Source organism: Apium graveolens, chromosome 8 (assembly GCF_009905375.1).
Source record: "Apium graveolens cultivar Ventura chromosome 8, ASM990537v1, whole genome shotgun sequence".
In the NCBI taxonomy this organism is placed as follows: Eukaryota; Viridiplantae; Streptophyta; class Magnoliopsida; order Apiales; family Apiaceae; genus Apium; species Apium graveolens.
In genome coordinates, this window is record NC_133654.1 from 55,569,115 (window position 1) to 55,575,547 (window position 6,433).

The window sequence follows — 6,433 nt, forward strand, 5'->3', positions numbered from 1 at the left end:
GATGCTAATGCCTATGTTCGAGCTCAGGTAGAATAAGTGATAGTAGTTTGTGTGAGGACTCGATATTTAAAATCAGATGTAATAGATGGTAGTGTTGGGCTGTTCCAAACCCTAAACTGTAAGATCTTGGATTTGGGTATGTTTATTTATTATTAAATGTTGTAATAGTTATATTTAATTTGCTGTTTAAGTTGGGGTGTGACAGCTTTTCTGTATTTACCTAGAGAGTATTATATAAACTGTCTAGGATATAACCTAAACGTATAATGTAATATGTATCCCCAAGATCAATAAAATTGTTATCTTCTTCCTATTTGTACTCTTTCTTTATGGTTATTTTTATAATCTTTCACGCTTCCGTTATTAACCGTATGAAAGTTAGATATATTAGTTATAGATATTTTTTTATTATCAAATGAAATTATAGCAAGATGTCATAATAAATTATGCAATTAGTTTTTAAAATATTTATATTAAGTTTCATGATATTATACATTTTATTACGGATTAAAAAGTAATATAATTTTATGATATTAAATTTGTGAATTATGAGAGATCGGCGCATTGGAGTACATTTTTAACAAGAGAGCGGTTCTTTAGACATTTATATTTATTCTATAAATTTAAAATTTTAGAATGATTAAGATTAGATAGAGATTGTAAAAAAAATAGAGCATTGACCGGTAAAGGAGGCTTAGTAAACTAGTTATAGGTAAGAATACTTAAATAATTAAATCTAAAAATAAAAGATTATTTATATCCATATTTGGGGAGAATGCCCCATGTTCTTATGTTTCCACCTTGGACAATTTGACACTAAAAGGCCTTTGATACCCGACTTTCTTTTTTTATTGGACATCTGAGAGCCAAGTTGAATATTATTTTTGAGACTTTCGATCAAATTCCGTTTTTTAAATGGTTATATCATGAACCAAACCTAAAGTAAATCAATGTATCGTGATTCAATTTAAAACTTGGTTAATCTAATTACAAGGCCATTAAATATCCTTGAAAAAATAATAGTTCATAAATTTATCTAGTGTATTCCCAGCACTTTTAATTGCTAAATTTTATTTACATTTTATGAGTTGACATATTTTTAATGGTGCAAATTTTTGTGTAGATATAAAATTCATCATTATTAATAAAACAAAAATTAATTAGAAAATACCTCCTAATATTTTAGTGTGTACCATATAAAAACCGACAATTTATTGGTGAATGCAATGATATGACTCGTGCTTATAAACCGAACAAATTATTACACATACCTCTTCAGGAGACTATAGTACATGTAAGAGAAGCTAGCCTCAGATATGATCCTAGCTACTCTCGGAAAACCTTAGGGGGTGCAGTATTAAATGGTCAAGCATGGAGTTTGATCCAATAACTGGATGTAATATATGATTATGCTATTACAAACATATGTTATAAGATTTTTAAAATAAATATTATAATATATAAATTATAAATGTGCAAGATAAACAGGCAATAAACTGCGCTACGATACTTCGCAAAATCGCAAAATCTAGTAGTTGAAATACGTATTCTACAAAACCCTAATGTCATTACATTTTTATTCATGACTTGTTAGACTATTCTAAGAAATTCAATCGCATCAAAAGCCATAAAATCAAGGTAAAATGACATAAAATTGTGTTAATTATCCATCCGATCATGCTTATTACCTTGGCTTCTGCTGCCTTAATAGTTGTTTGACCAACTGTGACGCAGAACGGAAGCGAAGGAAAAATAAATGCTAATTCTCGCAAGGACTCTCAAATGAGAATCCTGAAAAACCTTGAATCTACAAGGCAAACCTCGAATCCATGAGGAAGAATTCTTGAATCCGAAAAAATAGGAGAAAATACTTAAGCTTTTTATTCAAGTAAAGATGATCATTTGTTTCATCATATCATTGTTTATATAAGGATATAATACCCAAAAAAATAAAATCAAATCTTAATCAAAATAAAATATGAAATATAAGTAGCGTGATCATGCAGTTTCGAGCATGCTCATACACTAAAATCCCGGACCATGTGCTCGTCTACTGGCTCTTTTTCTTATTTTGGCATGATCATATAGCTTGTTAGCATAATCATGTCATTGTCCTCCCTTGGCTACTTGAAATCTTTGTTGTTTGGCATGATCATGTAGCCTGTAAGCAAATGCATGATACTTTCCTCCCTTCCTCCTTGCAAACCTTTTCATAACTCGAAAAAACTCGACCCCGAGTTCTCATCTAGATTCAAAATATAATAACTCTCTTTCTTATCTCTTTATTATGGTATTTTATATGCAAATTTTCTATTGTTATTCTCCTCAGAAATAACTTTTAGACATGAAAGCATCGCAATAATCAACCGAAACCAACCATGATTAACTATCGCAAACACAAAATTAGAATCAAAATCAGTAAACTCATGTGCTATATCAAGAGACAACACACTTTTACATGGTCACTTCAAGACATCCTTATTATCTATTGGATATAAAATATATTTCCTATCATTATCTTGTTAGGGGCAACAGACACACAAATTATACGAGATCCAAACAACCAATGCAAAACACACACAAAATATATAACGGAAAAAACCCACGTCCCAACTTGTATTATTAATCAAAAAATTTATCAATAATACAATCAATCTCACCAGACGGTGATTCACTCACATGATACTTAAGTCACACAATAGTCAAACATACAATCAAACATAATATGTATATATATATAGCCACCCAAAACGTAGCTACCAAGACATACCATAATTGTTCTACAAGTCTTACCATACCTGTTATACAAGTCTTCCTTTCTTGGTATCTAATTACATAACTTTGTGAATAAGACATACCATGTATAATAATTGTATATCCATACAATTATTATCCAACCCAACTATGCCTTGTATCACCAAGACCCATACTACCGTATTAGGTTTAAGCCCAACAATCCTCCTCTTTAACCCAATACGGTTTCAAAATCGAATTAAAGGTCACCATCAAGACATCAACATCGTTCCACCAATGCCTCCCCTCGAACAAGAACCTCACCTTCCAACTCAAAAATATTTATCTTATCCTTCAAACCTTTGGGTATCAGTAATCCTAATTACCTCCAACATATTGTTCTTTATCATAACAGTATATCCCAAATCAACTAATTTATCTAATAAAATTAGATTTTGATTTAACTCTTATACATACCTTAACTGAGTTAACTTTTAATAACTCAACTTTTTGGGATTTTGTAAAATGATGTATGAATAGTAATCCTGACGATCAAGGAAAAACTTTTAAGTCCACACTATACTAGAGTATGTATAATAAGTTTCTGAGTTGATTTTATGGTTATACATACTAAATGAGTGTTTATAGAAGTTGTTAGTTCTTGAAAAAACCAATATTTCGAAACGACCTTATTTTACGAACTATCGAGCAATACGAGAATAACATTACGATCAAGGATTTAAAATCTCATGAATAAAACCCAAGTACAAGATTATAAAATATAAGGATTTATAAGAAAGAATTACCCCATGAATCACTTACGAGGATTAACCACGATTACGAGAAAGCGACCAAGTAAATACGTAAGTTAATGAATAAACAAAATAAACCCATGCAAATTCCCATGAAAACCATGCAAACTAATTAGTACAAAATATGACCAAGGATTGTTGATCAAATAGTAAACCATCCAAGAAGCATAGTAACCTAGTTGGGTTAATAGTAGAAAGCATGGTGCTGGAAGTACTAACCTAGCTTCTAGCTTTAAAAAATCTTGCCTCTTGATTATTACATGTTAGATATATTTTTGATGTCATGTCTAATCTGATTTGTTTAGTTTCAGAACTTACTATCAGAACTTAAGTGGAAATCAGAACTTACTGAAGACGGGAAGTTATCAGAACTTAAGCCATCAGGACTTATATCGAAACTTAAGTATGGATACACTTCACGGATGAAAAGCGGTTGATTTATAGGAGAGGGTCTGGATTAAACAAAAGAAGATATGGTTGGAGAGTTATACAGCTAAATGGCTACAGTAGATAATCTCTGATTGATATATTTTAGGAAACAGAACATATCATATCAATTAGGAGATATCTTGTAACTGTGTAGTATATAAACACATATTAGGGTTTACACTAGATGTGTTATCACTCATGAGAATATTATTTATTGTAACCCTAGAAGCTCTTAATGATATCATACATCACTGAGACAGTAGATTAAACCTACTGTAACGGAATTTGATATATTGAATAAACTTGTTTTCTGTTACATACTTGTGTTCATAATCGAATTGATTGTAGATACTATATTCAACCCCCTTCTATAGTATCATTGAGGCCTAACATTACAAGCAACCTATCTATCTAAAAAATTATAAAAATCAACCAACTTATCAAAGAATCAATCAATCAAACATTCAAGCATTCTCTCCCCCTCCCCAAAACCTTTCCATTCAGCCCCTTCCAAGAAAAGAAGAAACCAAAATTCAAAGCTCAAGTTCAAGCCATGGAAAAATACTACAATTTCCCAAGATTCCTTATTATCAAACCAAGGTAAGATAAATATTTTATCCCATTCCCTTGTGTTTTTCCTAGGTAAATAAAATGATAAAGATGATGAAGAATAGTAACCAAATAGCAAGTTCAAGTTATTTTTGTTGATTTCTTGGATGATCTAGGATCTTTAAGCATACAAAATAGTATATCAAGCACCATCCATCCAAGGAGAGCCTTCCAAGAACCCAAGAAAGGTATAAAAACCTTCTTTCAAACTTTGTTTAAGTGTTGAACTTTCACAAAAACATGGATCTTGAATATAGGTTAAAGTTGTTGTAGTATTATGTTGATTTGATTGTTGTTGATGAAGTGGTTAATAAGGATGATGTTGATGAATACAAAAACTTGAGTTCTTGAGATGAATAAGTATTTAAATGATGGGTTGTTGATTATTGGATGATTGGTACTGTAGTAGTGTTAAAACGAACCATGGATCGTAACGTAATATCGTTATAATGCCCGATTCCTGACGGCTTAGTTGTGTGCAGAATTAAATACAATATAAACTGTTTTTTATTATAAAATATTACTTTTAAATGATATACCTTGTTGTAAGGATCGTTTAGGCACTTGAATCGCTTGATTTTGATTTACGGTTACAAAGTTAGGTCTATTTTAGTAAATGTGATTGACGCGACAAAAACTGCTACGAATTATTAATTTTGGGAGTAAAAATGACTGACTTAAAATTTTAAAAAGTCATGAAAAATTAATAGGAATCGGAATATCGATTAAATATACTGCAAAAAAAATTCAAGTGAAAATATTAAGTTTTCAATTTTATAAAAATGTCGGAGTCGGGGTACGCGAGTAAAGTTCCTTAGAAGTCGCAAGGGGAGCCGACTTGGAAAATGAATAAGTAAAGTGGAAGATGAGGATTGGACATCGAAATCAAGATTAATAACCATTCGCACTTTAATAAAATGACGAGAGTAGGATGAGTCACATTATATGATTATAAGATGTTTCGTATTTAACAAGCGACGCTAGGTACGAATAAGAACTAACAAAATGATAATGTTTTTATTTATAAATTATTGGACTGACTCGCGAGCACCCTCCACCTCGAAACCCTAGGAAAGTTTACAAACCTTACTCAAGATTACTATTGTGTTGTGAAATTGATTATACTGTATTTACACATGATGCCATATTAATTACCATGTATTTCAATTACGAAGTATTATAAGTCGAGATTGGTTATGATATAATATATATCGTAGTATATGTCAACGCTGGAGAGTAGTGTGTTGTATATATTATAAACCGAGAGTCCATTGGTATGTATGATTTAAAAACCCGGAAGTATTCCGGAGATGTTTAGGAAGAATAAAGTTTGTATCTATTTTATTCCAAGGGACTCGATGTCCTCTTACGAATTATTAATTACATCAAATTTTTATTAAAAAGATTTTTAAAGATCGTTTTCCCTCAACTTATATTATTTATTTAAACGATGAATCTTATTTCAAATATTTATTTAAAAGAAGGCGTATTGTTAAACGATTACTTAGTTATTAATTTCAAACATTTAATATTTATTTAAGATATAATTTAATTACTTAAACATAAACCAGTTGAGGATTACTAGTTCAAATATTCATTTAAAAATTGATTATTCGAGGTTTAATTATTTAATAATTATTAAAATATTTATTAAATATTTATTTAATGATTTTAGGTGATTTAAATATCATAATTCCTATTTTAAATATTTGCTGAGTTTCAGGAAAATCATGTTAGTACTCCTCGAACTTCGAAAAATATTATTTTGATCTAATTTAAATATTTTGACTATAGTGTCAAAAGAAACTCCCCATTAAATATTTATCTGTTGACAACGGTTAACTCATATT